We start from the raw sequence: 20,539 nt of genomic DNA, 5'->3' as shown, positions 1-20,539 counted from the left end.
GCTGCTGCTTCAGGTATAGGTTAATTATTGAATATGTCCAGAAATGTCAACTTTCTATTTCTTTAGCTCAAAAGGAGACATATTACTTGTGTTCCTTGGTATATGAAGAATTTTATTTTCAACAGCTCTTATACTCTCCATTTGCTCTCACACTCAGAGGATTTATCACTTACTCCAGGAACGGCTGGGCAAGCACTTTGTGCTGAGCCCAAACCTTCTTCACCAAAGCTCAAAGGGTTGCTCTCCATAGTACCTTCCTTCTTCAAAGCCTCCCACAACTCATTATTCTTCCCTTTCCCACCCCTGGGGCCGGCAAAGATGCCTCTCCGTAAAGGAGAGGGTTTTATTTTTGTAAAACTGCGTGGTCCTGAATAGCTCACGTTTAAATCCCTGCTGTCTGTACCCTCATTGTTCTACTCTTTGTAAATTGAAGCTGCCGCTTCATAAAATTATTGGATGTCTTTTGACTTTTATTATACTTTTTTTATCATTGCTAGTGGCTAAATCAATTTTTTTGTAGGACCCCCAGATGTGGTGAGATGAACATGTTTTGACTTTCAGAGTAATTATTTGAATTTTCAGGGTAGCAGAAATACATATATATAAATATGTGCATTAGATCTATTTATATTTTTTCTGTATATGACCCTATAAAAATGTTTTCTATTAAGTTATATGACATATACATATCTAAAATCTGTGTGGTTTTATTTTATACATATGCTTTTTTCAGTTTTTTAAGCATAAATTATAAAGACTTTGAGGGTATGATATTTTTAAACAAATATTCATAAATGTATAAAGTAATTAGGATATCAATAATATGAACTCTGAAAATTTCACTTCCACAGAGCCTATGTTTCTAACAAGTTAGCAAAAAAAAATCTCAACATATGAGCTGGTATTGCACCAGACTTTACCTAAAATGTACTTGCCCTTCCTCACAACAGATATTTCAACTAGAACTAATGAATAATCTTCTGGCAAGGGTATTATTCTAGAGGCAAATCCAAATAGTTTTATTATTCCTATTGGATACAGAAAGAAAGAAACTAAATTAAAACAATTTGAGAGCTAGAACAAACAAAAGATGTGGTATTTGAAGTCTGGGACAGACTACAGAGTGTGGTGGTAGAACTTTTTGAAAATTTTGATAAACTGAGAGAAATAGACCTACAACTTCTTTGGTTTAGTACAAGAATAGTAAGATATTAGTATTAAGTTTAAGTCAGAGGATCTTAAATTTAGAGAACAAGAGATTCTAATAGAGTGTAGATAGCCTAGAATTCAGGAATCTGCATGTTTTCCAAAATGCCAAGGTCAATCTGATGGAGGTGGTCGTAAGTCAGACATCCACCAGCAGACCTTTGGGTAATATCTGTTTGTTTGTTCAGTGAGCAGGCTGGGCTTAGACATTAAAGAACATGAAGATAGTCCTCTTGGTCTCTTTATTTTTTGTTGTTTTTAAGTTTATTTATTTCTTTCATGTGAAAGAGATGGAGAAGGATAGAGAGAGAAATGGATAGGCACCCTTAATGGGTATTGATGGCATGATCTACCTCCCTTCTCAGGGGGCATAAATGAGGGTCATGCATACATATGTGCAGTGTGCTGGAGGAGGTTCCAGGACATGAACCCAGGACCTTTCCCATGTGGGTCCAATTGTATTACCACTGTACCAACTCCTAACTCCAGTCTTGTAGGGTTTATACACAATTCAATACAAACACACACACACACACACACACACACACACACACTCAATCAATGGAAAGAGAGAAAGTTTGTCTCCCATTCCAAAATTCTACCATTTTCCAAGTTAACCTTCCTAAAATCCACATTTCAGGTGTGATGCTGACAGTTGTTGTGATGAGAAAAGTAATAATTCCTCTTTTTCTAGTCATTCTGGTATTGTCCTAACATGCTCTGCTAAAGTACTCTTTTGACATTGGGGTAAAGAAAAAGCAGATCAATAATGTCAATTAAGTCCTATAAGAAGATATCACCAATAAATTTAAGTTATAACAGCTGCATGTTTCTTTTACCTCCTTCTTAAAGATAGTGTATTTCAAACAGGGAGCTTGAAAAGAACAGTATACTGCATGTAACTCCCATTTTCAGTAGCTTGCAAATATTCTTCTCCCCTTATCGTGAATCCATCACTCATAGAATGAATTGCCTAGTTTGTGACTGTTTTTTGCTTTAACATCAGATAATTTTTGGAAGAAAGTATTAACTTTATTTTTGCCATTGTTTAATATTCTATTCTGGAGTGTTGTTTTCTCTTAATGTGTGAGAACAAAAATCACATCTGTTAATGCAGATGGCTGAAGACAAAGCAGAACACAAATACACACTCCCCTGAAGTCACCCAATTACTCCCCTCAGAGTAAAAGAGAGATAATTTACTGGAGTAAATGTAGTAATGCAAAATAAGCAGAAAATGTAAATGGTCATGTTCATATAAAATAAATAAGTGTAATTTGGTCTCCCATTTTAATATAAGAAAAATGGGAGAAAAATAAATTAGAAATAATCCAAATGAGTGCAATGTATCCTTCAGGAATTGATATGTATTCTCACCAACTTGATACACTACATGTAAGAATGAGAAAGCCTAGGACACTTAGAAAATGACTAAGCCTATGTGGTCCAAACTATTATTAGAAAAGGAAGCACTTCATTAAATAGGTAAAATAGAAGACACATTTGAAAATGTTTAGTCCACCTGAGCCACTCTGTCTAGCATAGATCTTCAAAATTCAGAGTGAGGACAATTTTAAATGCTCAAATCAAAGCTTCTGAAACCATTCATCATCCACTCAACCAGCACTGAATGTGAAATCAGAAAGCCACAGGAGTCAGAGAGAGCTGAGTAAAATATATCCAGTTGGTTCTAAGTTTTGGTTGTAAATGAGGTTTTAGAGGAAATTGAAAATTTAAATGGGATTCAATGAGCAGTGGCCATATGATACACACAGTATGCTTGTCTATGGGAATTAAGACAAATTGGGCACAATGAACTCTATCTTATTAAGTACAAGTACAGTTGCCCACCACCAACAACAACTACAAATTACTCACTTGCTCCTAGAGTGTTTCTATTTATATTTTTGTATAGCAAATTTACTGAACGTGTTGAGATTTGGTTCCTATTGTGACAGGATTAAGAGGGTAGGAAACTTAATCTGATTATGGTGTTGAGAGTGGGGGCCTTTGGGGAGGTGATTTGGATCAAATGAGATGATGGAGTGGACATGATTGACCCCTGGGAGCTTCGTTAGGAAATACGGTCACTGAGACACAGACTCAGACATGCAAACTCTTGCCACATGATGTTCTCTGGTTTTCAGGACTCTGTAGAGAGTGTATGTAATGGGAAGAGACTCCCCCAAAGTGTCCCCTGGACCTTGACCCACTAAAACCATAAGTTAAATAAACTCTATTCTTTGTAAATTACCCAGTATGGAACAGAGTTGTTAGAAACAGAAAAGGGGACTAAAACAGCATTGTAATTTTGCCAGGAGTCATCTTCACATTTGGAAGTCACTGGATGAGCTACCGAGTAGCCTCTCAGGTCGGATTTACCAGCCAGCAAGAGGCTTTATATAATATTTCCACTGAAGCTACTATGCAAAGTCCTTGTGCCTCAAGAAATGCCCCTGCTTACTCTGGTTCTCTCAGATGTGTAGAGAGAGATGGAAAGAAAAGTCACATTGAGTTAACATTTGGAGTGGATTTCACAGAGAGTAATTCTGCTCCTAAAGGTAAGTAATTGAGCTGGAACTATTTCTACAACAGCTATTAGCAGTCAGGGAAATTATTTTCTATATATTCAATAATATTAAATTGCATTTCGAATAATATCAAAAATAATTAAATTCCTAGAATGCATTAAGGGCAATAGGAATAAAAAAAATCAGTAAAATGTAATCACTAACTTCACTGATCTTAAGTTATAGTGAGAAAAAAAATGCCAGGTGTGAATTATAAAGCACTTTGGACTTCAAGGTAGTTGTGAAGAGTAGTATATTAGAGATGATTACAAGATGCTGGTGATTAAAAATAATAAGGCAGAGTAGTTTAGGATCAATTGTATGACACAGTGAAATAGCATTTTCCAAAGGCTATAAATAATATTAGTGTTTAGAGATGAACTGAAGAAAGGAAAACATTTTGGGAAGAGAAAAAAGGATAATATAGTAAATATATTGATTTTCAGAAGAATGACCATAGGTTTTAGATAACCAGCACTTCGAATGCTGTTAAACAGTAGCATACAATAGAAATGCAGGTTTAGGATGTGGAAATATAGAAAGATGTCAACCTGTGTAGAGGTTAAAATCCTGCCAAGTAATCTATACTTGCAGATGATGTGAAGAAACCTCTTTTAGGAAGATAACTCTGGGGCATAGTTATCATGACAGTGGTTAAAATCTAGAGGCAGAGTTAAGAGTCATGGAAGTATTTAGAAACTGATTCTCTGAATGTCAACAGTCGGACAATAGCAGGACAAATGGAATAGATAAATACGTGAAAACATGGAGAAGGAATACACAGGACCTGGTGGCGAAATGATTCTGACAGAGTCATAAAAGAAAAAAAAATCATTCATCAGGATTCCAGAAATTCAGAGAAGGCACACTGAGAAGGAGCAGTAGCAGTATGGGAAGTAAACACTGAGTGTGGAGGAGAAATTGCCAAGCCCAGAATATTGGAAGAGAAGGTGCCAATAGGGCATGGGGGCTTGTTCATGTGGCAGATAGCCTATCTTATGTGACACTCCCAGATCTTCATGAGGTTTATTGCATCCAGAAGATTATTGATTTGAGTGGAATTTTGGGGAGTGAGTAATGGGAACATCAGTGTAGATAAGATGAAATGGTATGTGTAGAAGGATAAAAAGTTGGGAAGGCCTGAGGAAGTGTGCTCTGGAATCAAAACAGAGCTGAGAGGTACTTAAGGAGAAAGCTGGTAGGAGGGACCAGCAGTTAGTGTAATGGCTATGTCGCTGAACTCCTATGTAGCTGACTGTGGTTCAAGTCCCAGACCTGGTGGCTTAAACTCATGCCAGGTGCATGTGCTTGCGTGCCCAAGATCCTGAGAGGAGAATGGAGGAGAAGGGATTGCGGCGTGGCCATCCCCCCTGGGGGGTGATTTCTCGCTTTCTATCTGTCTGTCTCTGTCTTTCTGGCGAGCACACACCCCTATAGCAAGCAAGCTGGTAGGAGTGTATGTTATATTCAGCTAGATGTGCAGGAGGAAGGGAGATCTCATTTGATGTCTGAGTTATCTGGATGTTGGTATTAAGGGGGTAAAAGCAACGATGATGACTCAGATTTGAGATTAAATTACTGGGAAAAGATAGTGCTTAAAAAAAATAATTACCAGATGGCATGTACACTCCCCAGAGACAGAGAAATAAAGAGGAAGAAAGTACCCCTCCACGGAGTGTGGTAAAACTGTAATCCTTTCTCTTCCATTTCTCCATTCCATCTGGATGTTAGGCATGCATGTGCACCTGGTGTGTTTTTTAAGCTCGTGGGGCTGGGACTTTAACCAAGTTGACCATGTGAGTTATGTGAGTTATGGTGTCCTTAACTGCTAGGCTCTGGGGCTAGTTCTTTCTTTCTTTCTTTCTTTCTTTCTTTCTTTCTTTCTTTCTTTCTTTCTTTCTTTCTTTCTTTCTTCTTTTTCTTTCTTTTTTTTTAAGTCTGTATATTTTTTTCTTTCATGAGTGAGAGACAGTGAGACAGAGCAAAAGAAACTTCAACAGAGTCCTCATACAACAATCTACTTCTAGCCTCAGTCTTGGGTAATGGGCATGTGTGTGCCTGGCATTTTTATTTCCCTGAGGAAATAAAATTTGGATGCAAATTTGGAATCCTCACAAGTGGATCTTCTTGGAAGAACATTGTGTTACTGCTGCACTACCACCTCCCCTCCCTTAAATTTTTTAATAAATTAGGAAAGACCAGAAACAGGTGTTGAAGCAAGAAGAGAAGTATGTTGAACTTGAAGCACTAGAAAGACATTAAAAGATGTCCAGGAATACCAATCTGGAACTGTAGTTAGAGGCTACAGCAAACAATGTCTATGTGTAAATGATTAGCAAGGAGGTGCCAAATAACACTGAGAGAACAGAAGAGGAGCAGATGGTGGAGGACAGAATGTTGGAATTCATCCAACAAATATTTATTGAACATGCAACATGTATTAGAAATTCCTCTTAGTGCTGAGAGTACCGCAGTGAATGAAGTAGACAATGTTCCTTTTCTTCATGAGGAAGGTGGCTGGTGTGAAAGTGGAGTGAGGAAGATGAACACTCTCTAGAACATCTGTGCCCCTACTAACTCGATGGGTGGGCTCAGAACAGATGCTTAGTCTATGTCTATTGCATTAGTGAGTGAATGACCCAAGGGAGATGCTCACAAAATGATTGTTGTATAAATAAAAATTATATGTGAGGACAACACCATTGTGGATCTCTCTCTAGTTGGAAGCAGAAGGGTATATTAGTAAAACAATTCCTTCACAATATGTATTTCAGGGCATGGGTCATGTGATAAGCCTTTGATTAAAGGCTTTATTTTTATCCCTTTGTTAAGAGCTTTATGATTTAACCCTTTATTAAGTACTTTGTTATTATTTGTTACTCATGAACTTTCTTAGGCATTTAGTTTTATGTGTTTAGATTTTACTAGTTATTACAGATATAAAGATTTACTTAATCATTTATGCTACAATATTTATTTTCGATAATTCATTCTCTCAAACTTAAAGGTTTTTATTCGATGGTATTTTTAGTCTTAGCTCAGACCTATCAGCTTTTTTCTGGATGGAAGATTCTGACACTTAGAGCCTGAACTTGGCCTAGTGCTTTGCACATAACAAGTTTTTATACTGAAGACGTTTATATCTGCACTTGATTGAGTGATTCACTCTTTAGGCTTTGCTCTTTATGGTGCATATTTATGGTGTTTCTCATTGATGTGAGTGCAATGATCCTCAATGTGTGTCTGGTATTCACAGTGTTTAAGGTTAGGAGGACGATTTCATATTAAAGTCTTTTCTGATGAGATCCTGGGTTGGGCTTATGTTCTGTTCCTGAAAATTGCAAATGACTATTGTACAGAGTCATACTAAATATTTTGAAAACACAAAATATATAAGGGATTTAAAAATAACTACAATAACATGGACTACAAAGTCAAATAACTGAATTTTTATCTTCACTCTATAGCATAAGGGCCATGTGTCTCAGGAGCAGGCAGAGAGGGCAAAAAGCTAGTTCTGCTGCATACTATGTGACTTTTGTTAAGGCTCTTGCATTTCCTGGGAATCCACTTTATCTTCTCTAAAAGTGGACCATATCCAGTCTATGCTGTTGCTGTGGATATTAAATGATGGATGAAGACTGGGCAGAGGCAGGATAATTTTTCAGAAAACTGTACTATGCTTCTCTGCTCCTCTTTCTTTCAAAGAAGAGTATTATTTTCAGGGTAGTTTGTTCCTCCATCTGTTTTGTTGCCTCCTTTCTTACCACGTTACTCCCAAGTTTATGTTTCTGTAAAGTTATCGTAATTTCAAAATTACTCCTTGCAAACGATGTTTGTAAAGTATAACTAACCCTTTGACTTTGTGAGGAGACTTCAGATAGTTTATGAAAAATTGAATTGACATATGAGCTTATTTGGGGGCAAATAATGTGAAATCTATGAATAGCTTCTGTTTGCTTGTTTTTGGTACTTGCCAGAGAGAGACAGGGAGAGAGGGTAGTGAGAAATCACATTCAAGTGGGGATGGCCACACCACAATCCCTTCTCCAACCTCCTCTAGAGATATTGGGCAGGTATACACATGTGCCTGGTGTGTTTTTCAGGCTACCAAGTCTGGCACTTGAGCATGCAGAGTCAGTCATGTGGAATCCAGCTGACCTGTGCATAATTTTTTTATAGTATGCATGTTCTATTAACTTTTTAAAGATCCTCGTAGCATCTAGAAAAGTAATCTATATAAAACTTGTATTGATGACCTCATAGAGTAATTATGTAGTTACTAAAATTTCATTTTTTATTAATAAATTTCTATTAAATCATTGGATCATGATTAGTTAACAAAGAGAAGTTGGGCCATGAGAAATAGAGAATAACGAATGTTCTAAAAGCATTTCCAAAGGATATTTTTTACCTGTGGGCTTGGAGGATAGGTGTGATTTGGAGATAGAAAAATCACTCATCTATCAAAAATAAGCACTGGTAATGAATGTGTAAAACAGTCTTTCAGAGTTACTCAAGAGTAGGCATTCTTTGTTCTTTATATCTGTTCTCTTAGTCTAGATCAGAATCTGGCACTTACTAGGTAAATACCAGTTTGCAAATGCCAGTTTGCTGAACTTCAATAAAATTGATTACATTTTTCTATTACAAACTCTTCTTTATGTGACTTTGTTAATTGTTGCTCTTACTTTGAAATATTAGAATTGTCAAAAGCTGAAGTTAGACACGGTTTTACATAATCTTTCGACTACTTATTTATTCTACATATGCTTAAGAATCAAAACATTGAGTTCACATCCCTGGAATAAATACACTACTGTCTCCACCTTTGACCACAGGCAAATGCTTTCATTAAGAAAGCTTCAAAATATACTCCTTATTGAAGCAGCAGTAAATTTGGTACAATGAGAACAGCAGTTGAACTGGGATACCAACTTTAAGTGGTTAGATGAACTGATCCAAATGCCAGTGAGAAAAGCAGTAGATACTGATGTGAGTAATGCATGCATGCTCAATTCTTGAAACTCTCTGCAGACAACACAAAACTACAGTTCTGTCACTTAGGCTGTTATGACAGTAGGCATGGTGCTAAGCACTTTTCACACATTTTTTTCATTCAATCTTTCAATTTTTAAGCCACGTCTTAATACTAGCTCTAATTTAAGGCAACTGATGCTTAGTTAATACGTCACCTCAGTTTTTAAAAATATCTCCATCTGTACTTCATCTTCATTACCTGAGGGCATAGTAATATCGCCGATAAATGTTGGCTAATGAAATAGTGATTTCACCTATTGAGTTAATGGAAGCCTTAATTGAATTAATTACTATCTCTACCCAATCAGCCTTGGTTACAATGAGCAAGTGTGGGATGGGACTAATGAGAGGTTGACACTAAGACTCTGAAAACCTTCCTGTATGTACATCTAGAAGCAGAGTCCTGTGTTAACATGGTGCCAGAAAAGCTAGGATCTGATCAGAATACTGAAAACTTTAATAGGGAAGAGTTTTGAGAGGGTTAAAGCTAGAGCAGTGTTGCCATCTTTCTGTGCTAAGTATCTGGCCCAGCATGTGGAATTTAGGAGGAACTCAATATGACTTTATTACACTGAATCAAATGTTATTAATTCCTTTATTACAGTTGCCCCTTATGGGACCAGCAGGTAGTGGAATGATTACATCACTGGACTCTTGTGTAGTTGAACACAGTTTGAGTCCCAGACATGGTGGCTTAAAACTCACAGTGGGAGTATGTGCGTGTTTGCCCTAAATCCCAAGGAGAATGGAGGTGAAGGGATTGTGGCATGGCCATACCCCCAGAGGAGTAATTTCTTGCTTTCTGTCTCTCCATCTCTCTGTCTCTCTGGTGAGTGCAGATGCTCTGTAGCAAAAATCTCTCTCTCTAAACAAACAAACAAACAAACCTCTTGTATGTAGTTACATATATTTCAATCACAATAAATGTATAAATGTAACATTTTATTTCCTATAGTATCTTAGTTTCTGTCTAGAACTCCCATTCTGCCTAATAGCAAAATATTTATTCACTTACTTTAGACTTGAAATTATCTTTCTTTCTCTTTTTTCTTTTTGTCTGTTTCCTGGGTTTATATCTATCTATGGCTGGTGGAAGGAAGTCATTTACATGTGCTCAAATACGTGTAATTTATTTTCCTCCAAATTTCTGCTAAGAAAAACCCAGGGACTTATCCTACTTTGGATCGAAGAAAGAATGAATGCCTTGAAACATATGATTTTTTTTCCCACAGGATTATTCTATGTATTTATATATTTTTAAAATTATGATTTCTGGTTTACATATAATTGATATATATCTTTACAGACTAAAGTACATTTTTTGTTTGTGTTTTAGATTTTTGACTCAGGGCATGTGTGCTCTCTGAAGAAAGACACACACACACACACAGAGAGAGAGAGAGAGAGAGAGAGAGAGAGAGTGAGAGAGAGAGAGAGAGAGAAAGTGAGAAATTACCCCTGGGGAGATGGTCATACCACAATCCCTTCTGGGCATCCCCTCCCCTGCCTCCCCCCGCCCCACACACACACACATAGCATGAATTTTCAAGTTTCCAGTTCTGAGACTCGAAACATGGAGTCAGCCATGTGGGTCCCAACCTCCATGTCACCTGCTGGCCCCTACCCTACTATGTATTATTTTTTAAATTGATATTAGGCACATGCATGTGCTGGAGAGAGAGAATGAGATAGAGAGAGAGAGACAGAGCAAGAGCAAGAGCATCCTCTGAGGGGATGACCGTGCTATAATCCTTTCTCTTCCATTTTCCTCCTGAGATTTTGGACATAAACATGGCCTGAGTTTTTCAAACTGCCTAGCCCAGGATTCAAATCATGCAGTTTAGCTTTGTGGGATTCAGTCACCTTAACTACCATGCTACCTAGCCCTATGATATATTTAATGCATATGTACAGCATATGATAATCCAATTAAGGATATACACATATTCAGCATTTATGTGGTGTACAATTTTTAGTTCTAGTTTTTAAAAATAAGTATCATTCTTATTTTTCTGGAACACAATATTATATTCTTAAATGGTAATGTGTCTTCAGATTCATCGCTCATGTCAAAGGTGTATATCAAAAATGTGAATGGTGGCATGGTGGTAAAATGCAATACTCTGCAAGGCAATCACACATGGGAAGGTTTCCAGTTTAATCTGGAAAGCTTCCTACGTCATTCTAGGCATGCATTTACTCACGATTCAGGGAAGGCTGAGGGCGGGTGGGGTGGTGGGGTGGATCACGGTACTGAAACACTACTGAGGGTGCTCTCATGCGGGAAATAAAAAAAAACTGAAAAAATGCGAATGACTTGCTTTGATAAATATATGAGAATATGAGAATGGAATATTACTACATATGATTGCAAATATTCATGTGTGAAGTATTAGGGTAAATAAATATTTAGTAATTTTTTCTTTTCTTTAAAAATTTTTTCCAGGGCCAGCAGTTGGCATAATGGCTATGTCACTGGACTCCCATGTAGTCAACTGCTATACAAATCCCAGAACCTGTGGCTTAAACTCACATCGGGCTCATGTGTGTGCATGCCCAAGATCCCGAGAGGAGAATGGAGGAGAAGGGATTGCAGTATGGCCATCCACCCTGGTGGGTGTTTATGTGTGATTTCTAGCTTTCTGTCTCTCTTTCTGGCGAGCACATGTGCCCTATAGCAAAAAAACTTCTCCAAAAAGAAAAACATTCTTTTCAGAGGTTATATGTCCCTTCTAGAGAGAAACAAAGTGACAGAAATGGAGTGAGAAAGATAATATCCCTCCCCCAACAATGGAGCGTGGTCATGCTGCAGTCCCTCTTCTTCCATTTCCCTATGGTGAGATCTTGCGGATACATGCATGCACATACCCTGCATATTTTTTCAAGACACCAGGGCTTGGATTCAAGCCACCTGAGTGGCCATGAGGGATCCAGCTCCACTAACAACCAGACCACGAAGCTGGCTCTGTTACCTATTTTTTTCTATAGCATAAAGGGTTATATCTATATATACAAATCAACTAAAATACATTTTAAAAATTATCTCATTGCAAAAACACAGAAATTACCTTTTTTTTTTTGTCGATTACCTAATGTTTGTGCAAATACTATGGTTCTCGGTGGATCTAGTATGCACTTACTACCTGCTAAGAAGTAAGATGTGAGAGTTGAGATTCTTGCTGTTATCGCTCTTCTATGTGAATATCTGCTGAGGCCTCTGTCCTCTAAGCTCTTGGTCCAGACTCCTCTTTGGGGAGATGTCTAGATACTCCTTTCACTGTTTGGATTCTCTTTGCTAATTTCTGCATACAAATTGGTCGCACCTCAGGATGGTTACAGAGTTGCTACTGGGTTGTGACAAGTTATTTGCCTTGCAGTAGAAGTTGCCTCAGTGATTATATACCTTCTTGGAATTCAGTGTGGAGAGCAGGATGCAAGTCTCCTTCCCCTCAGAAGCTTAACTGACATGGGCTTTGATGCTGTTTTCCACAGCATCAAACAGGACTCACTTGATGAGGACTTTGATATTTAGTGATGTTACAACTTCAGCCTGAGCAGGCGGCAAGATTCAACAACTTTGTCTCAGTTCATCCAACTCTAACTTCCTCTGTAAGTATCTTTTCTTTCTCTCCAATTAAACAATAACAACTAGACCAGCTGGTGGCATGGTGATTAAGGCAACTAGATTCTACATGGCTGACTATGTGTTTTGACCCAGCAGCATGAAAGACACACCAGATGCATGTGTGTGCATGCGCGAAATCACAAAAGGGGCCAGAAATGGAGGAGAAGGGATTGAAACATGAACATCCCCAAATGGGTGGACTTTATCACTCCCCATCTACCTCCTACCTCTTTACCCGAGACTCTCTCTGGTAAGTTCATGTGCCCTTTAACAAAATTAAAAATCAAAACAAAAAAAGCAGTAACAGCACATCCTCATTCATTCATTCAGAAAGAGTGAGAGAGAAAGAGAGAAGCACACTCAATAGGGCTCTCATGCCAAAATGAGCCCCCAGTCATAGCCAGTCCAGATTGCAGGCCCCTGTGTGTGTACCTGGTATGCTCAGGGAGGCCCTGTGCTAGAACAGGACTCCCCCACGTGGAGCTATAATAGTTGCATCACTATTGTACCATCACCTGACCCGAAGCATGTCTTTCTTGTCTTATTTTCTGAAATCTGTGATTCCATTTCAGTATGCTAAGAAAGGACCCGTTACATGTACATGACTCCTAACATGACGTAAATAGAAGAACACCTGCACTTGCACAGGACATTAAGACTCAGTTTATTCAGTCTTCTAAATTTAACTAGCAGCCAGTTTACAGAAGTCAATGGGGAAAGACGAAGATGTTAAAAATACCACGTGAACAATTAGTCACATCCAGAATGTGATTAATGTTCCAAGACAAATGATACCATTTTCTATTCACAAATACGTGACTTAAAAGAGGAAATAAGATTGTTAGAGATGAAGAAACTTAAATGACAATTAAATGTGATATGTAGGTCTTGCTTGGGTCCTGAGTTAAACAAACCAACATAAAAAGCCTTGGCGGGGGACAGCAGGTGACATGGTGGTTAAAGGAGCTGGATTCCCATATGGACGACTATGGTTCGAGTACCGGACCTGGAGGCTTGCTTTCTCGCTTTCTCTTTCTCTCTCTCTCTGGTCAAATTGAATAATAATAATAATTAATGGAATTAAATAAATAAATAATCCTTTTAAAAAACTCGGGGGAGAAATCAGGCAAATTTGGATCTATAGAAAATATGAATAAATTAATATTAATTTGGTTAGGTGCACTAATGACATTGAATTTTTTTGAATAAGCAATAACACAGCATCAACCATGAAAATATTACTCAAAAATATTTCCTGAAGAAATATATATCTGGGATTTATCTCATTAAAATAATGAGACAAAATGTGTCAGATAAGCAATGACATTACCAAATGTATCTAGTTACTGAATCTGGGTAAAATCTACAGAAAGACCATTTTTATATGCTCCTTTAAAAATATTTGGTTATTTCTATAGTGAAATATTAAAACAATAAAAACTAGACCCCAGTAATTTGACAGCTATGTCTCAATACTAGATTTACCCCACCAATCCCTCGCTTCCTACACCATGACTAAGCGCAGGAAACAAAGAGCCGATGATGAAAAGTTCAAAACCTCATCCTTCTACATACAGTTTTCTTTTTCACAGCTGCCAAATCAAAGAACAATGGACCTAAAAATGTACTGAAGTTTGAATAAATACAATCTCCCATCAACATTATATTATTAAAAGTATGTAGTTATTCCTGTAGTTACAAAACATTTATTTTGGGGTCAGCAAGCGGTATGGTGATTAAGACACTGGATTCACACATGACTAAGCACAGTACAAGTCCTGGACCCGGCAACTTGAAAATCATACCGGTCACATGTGCATGTATGCCCAAAATACTGGGAGGAAAATGGAAGGGATTGTGGAGTTGCCATCCCTCCAAGGGGTGATTTCTTACTCCTTCTCTCTGTCTCTGTCTGTCTCTGGTGAATGAATGCACCCTACGGAAAAAAACCAAAAATAAATTAATTTAAAATAATACTGGGGTGTACATAGTTACATGGTTACTATGTATATTCTCAACAAATCAATATAAAATATATAACCAGTGATTCACAACTTTTTATTTTAAAAAGAAATTCTTATATTTTAAAAGGTTGGGGTCCATTTATATAGACAAAGGCCAACAGTTTGAAAGAAGATTATTCTCTTTCCTTATTTTTTTACCTTACATTTCTACCCTAGGAGTTTTGACCCTGAGATAAAGAGAGCTTTGGAAACAAACGTCAACCTTCTGGCCAGAGTCTGTCACGAGCTGTGCCTCCATGTGCCTGTGCCTATTATCCTCTCAGTTTGCATCTTTGCCCTGAAGCAGTGTTATTAAACCTGCCCACAGCCAGGTGTGAACCCCCAAGCATGGAGAAGGGGTTCTTTGAACTCACAGACAGAGAATCCTGCTGACTGCATTGCAGCACTAGCAAAAGGACAGCAAGGACCTCACGTCACCCGCTATCCTGAGAACACTTTGAGCCTCTCTCCCTGGTTGCCCCTTCACCACTCTCAGAAGCAGCTTCGTCTCCACGTTTTTGGTGGCACGCACAATGACTGTATTCAAGACAAAACTTCTTCTGGGCTGCATTTCCTTCATTGCCCACATTCTGGCTGATTAGCGGGCCTTTACCATGTGGCTTCTTACCTGCGTTGTGTGCATGTGCTTCTGTGACTCCTTTGCCATTTGATGCCTGTTTAAAACATATAACAGCATTCATCTTCTTACTCCATGAATAATCTGTGAGGAACTCCACGTGGAATGAGGGAGAGGGCTGAAGGATTTATTGTGAACTGGTTAGAAAAGCACCAAACTAAGACTTAAATCCCGCTTCTATTTTCATTTGCTCTTTTGTGTGGGTGGGGGAAACTGTGCCTCCACAAAAGGAAAAAAAAAAAAAAAGCAGAGAAGAAAAGGTAGAGAAGGCACAGGGAGGAAATATATACATATGTATTGGCTATTTGCTCATTAGAAAAATTGGATGAACAGTTTACAATCAAATCCAAGCAAAGCAAAACAAACACAAAACGAGAGATGTGAATGTGTTATGGAAAGAAAAACTTTATAAAAATTGTTTCTAATTATGTACGACTATGACTGCAGATGGTATTTAACATTGGGCTGAAAGGTATTTAATTATTCAGTTTTTGACAGTAACACTTGTTTGTTGACATTTAGATATTCATTCTTAAGACAAGAGCAAAGACATTTTTAAAAATATTGTCATTAAGTGTGCCAGATATTTAGCTGGGTTTGATATTATTCTATGCTTTCTAATCCCTGCAAGAATGTCATTTCCTGACTAACAACAGAAACTATTTCTGGATTATGCTTGCAAAAGTAAACTGCAAAAGCTTATTTTCATGTGACAGGACTTCACTTCTTTTGCAAGCTTCTTTTGATCCCATAGCTACATGAATTTATAAAATGATGATTCAAGGGGAAGTGAATTGGTTTAATTAAAGGAACAGAGAAGCCAAAATTCTATTCCTTTCCGTTTCAGATTTGAGCTGGAGGGTCTCCAGACCTGATGCATTTATTTTGCTTCTTTCATTTTCTTATTCTGAATGCATAGTACAGCAGTTTCCACAATGGATTGCTTGGTCCTCCCTGCAGTTTTTGACTCTGGCTCCATAAACACTTCATTATGGATGCCTGCTGCCCTTGATTTAGTGCTTTGATATTTAGTTACCATGGTTTTAAAATCATTTATGTGACAACTCCCCTTCTTCATGTCTTCCCACCCCCATGCCCACTCTGGACTGTACAAATCAATGTGACTATAATTTAAGCCATGACTTTCACAACCGAAGAATGTATTAGTGCTCTAACATTCACCCTTCACCCAGAGGGCATGCCAACTTCTGCTGGCATCAAGCTCAGCAAGGCCACGTGGCTCCCACGGGTCTATCCTGTGATGCCAGGTCGACGATGCAGAAAGCCTCAGCCTCCAGGGATGATAGTAATCAACTCCAAAGCACCAGGCGGCTGCTCTGTGCAGCAGATTTAATTCACATTGCATGGTAATGCTCGTAGATGAGGTCCCCGGGGATATGTTACGATGCAGGACTTTTCACAAAGGCTTATTGCTTTTCTCATCAGCTTCTAAGGCTGCTTATGAATTCAGCATGTGTTCCTCTTTCCCCATAGGACAGCATTTGCATAAAAAACAAACCACTTGATAAACAAGACTTCACCAGTTATCATTCCTTTTAACCGCCACATGCAGAAGGTTGATGGGTGTGCATTTAGATGCAGTTTAATATTGCAAGTACCTGAGCTCACAGCTCACCCTGCTAAGCTGCCTCCAAGTTTATGTTCTTTCTCTTGCCCAAAAGGAAGTCTTGATCCTGAGAAATTAACTGAAGTGTCAGAAAGCAAAGCCTTGTCTCTTATCTCCTCTGTGACAGGCACTGATTTTGTATACCTACTTCAAATGATGCCACTGCATTATTCCAATTCTCTTGGACACTACTGGAAGTGACTAATTGTGGTTAAATATTGCAGAAAGAGACCAGCACAAAGATTAGTGTGTTCTGTGTATTTTGTTACCAATGGAAAGAAATGGTAAACCCTACATGAAATGAATAGGTTCTCAATGAATTTACTTTTCAAAAGATGTGGGGATACTCTCCTAGACAAAAAACAAAAAACACCTGACTCCACCTATTGTGTTGAAATGTCTATTTCACAAAATCAGAGGAAGTGTGGGAAATATGTGTAAAACAACTATGATATCTTTAGAGTCATACAGTCCTGGGTTCAAATCCCACTTTAGTTATCTCTTTATTAGATGTAGCTATTTAGAAAGTTTTAGCCTAATTTGTCTTGTCTCTTATAAATTATTTATTTTTATTTATTTCGTTTGACTTAAAAATTACCAATGAAAAGCATGGTTATTATAATAAGTCTTAACACTACAAAGATTTAAAATGAAAATAACTGATAGCTAATCTGACAGCCCTTACCAGCTGGGCCCCACCCTAAACACATACGTGGTTTTAACTTTCTTTTGGCTTTAAATCATATATGTGTGTGTGTGTGTGTAAAACTGTATACAGCCATTTTTTGGTCTCTCCTTTTCCTCCTCCTTTTTTCATAAAGTTGTTTCTTGATAGTCACATTCTTTTCTAATTGACCTTCTTTTCTTTTTAAAGTTTATTTCATTAAGAGAATGAGGGGGCCAGCCAATGATGTGGTTAAGGCAGCTGGATCTTGGCTTACCATACCATTTGAGTTCCAGATCTGTCGGCTTGAAAAACATGTGTCATGTGTATATGTGTGCCCAGAATCCTGAAAGAAGGGTGAGAGAGAGAAGGGACTGTGGCATGACTGTTCCCCATAAGGGGTACTTTTCACATTCCATTTCTCTCTGTGATTCTCTCTCAATTTCTCTCTGGTGAGCTTGCATACCCTCTGGAGAATTTTTTAATTAAATTTTATTTACTTTTGTACATTTTGCTGCAGAAATACTGTGTTTAATTACTACCCTCATATGCTGGTTGCATGACACAAAAAGAGAGAGAGGAAACTGAACAAAGTCCCAACACCACAATCCACTCCCAGCCTCAGCTAACCCAGATCATGAGCACACACAAGCAACCTTCATGTGCACACTGAGGCTGCACGCTGCAAGCCCAGACCTTCCTATGTGGGTCCCTCCATGTGACCACTGTGCTACTCTTAACTTTCATGTCCCTTTCAAGGACCCTTCTGTTTTAACAGATCTAAAATTTACAAAATCTATATATCTATAAATAATCTGCATATTATTTATTTGCCACTGAAAAAGATTGAAACCAATGTTCTTATAGTAAGTTTGCTAAGTGCTTGTGATTTTTTTTTAGCACAGCAAAACTTTAAAAGTGCAAATGTTGAGAAAAAAATTGTGAATTTTTCCAAACATGAGCTTATATATTCAACTCAATGTATGCAAAAATCTCATTTGCCATGTGCTTGCAATTCTGAGTATTATCAATCTTTTACATTTTTGCCAATCTGGTGGGTGGAAAATTATATCTCAGGTTTGTGTTAATTTGCATTTCCAAAAATCTAAAGTTGGTGGTAGAATGTTCACAAAGAAGTCACATGGAGGTGCTTAATAAATCAGAGTGATCAGTAAGAAATCAGGTTATGTGCACATTTTTTCTTGAGTTTTTGAAGAGGAGGTTTGGGCATGGGACAGGCAGGTGACAGAGTTGAAGGAGCAAATCAGTTACTATAGGGCAGCCCTGGGAAATGTGCCCTTTCGTGACAACCAAGAATACTAGCCTGGCTGGTGACATCAGACAATTCACACCCTTGACCACATTTTTGGCCTTATCTTTTGTTCCCAGATTGGTCAGCTAATTGAGACTTTGCTTTCAACCAGGAATCTGACAGCAAAGAACCAGGGTCATGTTATCAGGTTTGTGTCATAAATTCAGACACGCTACTAAAAAAAATAAAAATGCTTCATGTATTTAATGTATATTTCCTCCTGATTTACAAATGCTTCATATGAGGAAAAAAAAAATGGGGAGCTCATGTCCTTGTAATGAAAGCACTTCCTTTCCTGCAGACCGCAGATGAACTGCTGACACTAATTAAAGCTCACAGCACACACCTTATTCTAAGCACATGTGGATTTAGTTCAATGAGGAAAGACGATTTTCCAGATTGCAGCTAAGAGGTTAGATGAACTCATTCAAACTGTAATGAGAAATGCATACAACCTCAGTGGATATGTTTTAGTAGTAAAATATTGTGTATTTCCAGATTCACATATTCATGGAGCAAATGACAATAAGAATGACATGTGCTGACCCTTATGATGGGCAGGTACATTTCTAAGAATTTGTTGTTGCTGTTGTTTGCCATAGGGCATATGCTTTTGCAGGAGAGAGACAGAGAGAGGAAAGGTAATAAATTCCCTTCCAGGAAGGATGGTCATGCTGTAATCCTTTCTCCTCCTTTCTTCACCCGGGATTTCCGGCATGCACACACACGCATCCAGAGTGATTTTTCAAGCCATCAGGTCTAAAACTTGAACCGCTACCATGGAGGAATCCAGTGCCTTAACCACCACACTATCTGCTGGCCCAGTGTTTTTTAATAAATTACTTTATCTATCCTCACTACAATTTTGTGAATTAGATACAATCGTTATCGTTATTTTACAGAGGAAGAATGGAGAAATTAAGTCACTTTCCCAAAATTACAGAATTGGTAAGTACATAGTCTGTGTTTGTAAATAAATGTTTATTTTATTTATTTTTTTTTTAGTTTTTTTGTTTTGTTTTGTTTTGGAGAGGTTTTTGCTATAGGGCACGTGTGCTCACTAGAAAGACAGAGAGACAGAGAAGTAGAAAGCAAGAAATCACCCCTCCCACCCCGGGCAGATGGCCACGTCACAACCCCTTCTACATTCTCCTCTCAGGATCTTGGGCACGCACGCACATGCTCCCGGCGTGAGTTTTAAGCTACCGTGTCTGGGACTCGAACTGCAGTCGGCTACATGGGAGTTCAGCAACATAGCCATTATGCTAACTGCTGGTCCCCAATAAATGTTTATTAATCTGTGATTCCTTGACTTTTAACTGGTCCAAGCTCCCCACCTAGTGAGCAGTAGGAAGCTCTCCAACCCCAAAATGTGGATATTAAAGGTTAAGTGAATTGTCTAATAACAAAGAGCAGTAAAGTTGCTTAAAATGATAATATTGGGCCATTAGTTAGTTTCATTTATAAAATCCGTAAGTTAATTCTTTAGCTCAGTTTCAACAGAAAAAATTAAAATATTTTGTCACCATGAAACTTCCTTACTGTATCAACTTAGGAAAGAAACAGTAGCCTTCATTTGAACAAAGATGACTGAATACAATGATTTATTAACCAATTGTTACAGAACCGACAAGGGTGACATGGCATTATTTCTGAGGAAATAACTGCAGGAAGGCATTTTGGCGGCATTCTGGGGGAAAATGCCCTGCAGAACTGGAACCCAGACACCGAGAGGAGGACGCAAGGGCTGTTACCCATCAGGCAATGTGATGCTGGATTTTGGGTCTGGAGAAAACCACAAATAGGGACCCACTGTTGCTCTCCTCCCCCCTCCCCTCCCCCTCCCCTCCCCCTC

This window comes from Tupaia chinensis, unplaced genomic scaffold (genome assembly GCF_000334495.1).
Source record: "Tupaia chinensis unplaced genomic scaffold, TupChi_1.0 Scaffold147282_1, whole genome shotgun sequence".
NCBI lineage: Eukaryota > Metazoa > Chordata > Mammalia > Scandentia > Tupaiidae > Tupaia > Tupaia belangeri.
This window is presented reverse-complemented; position numbering follows the sequence as displayed.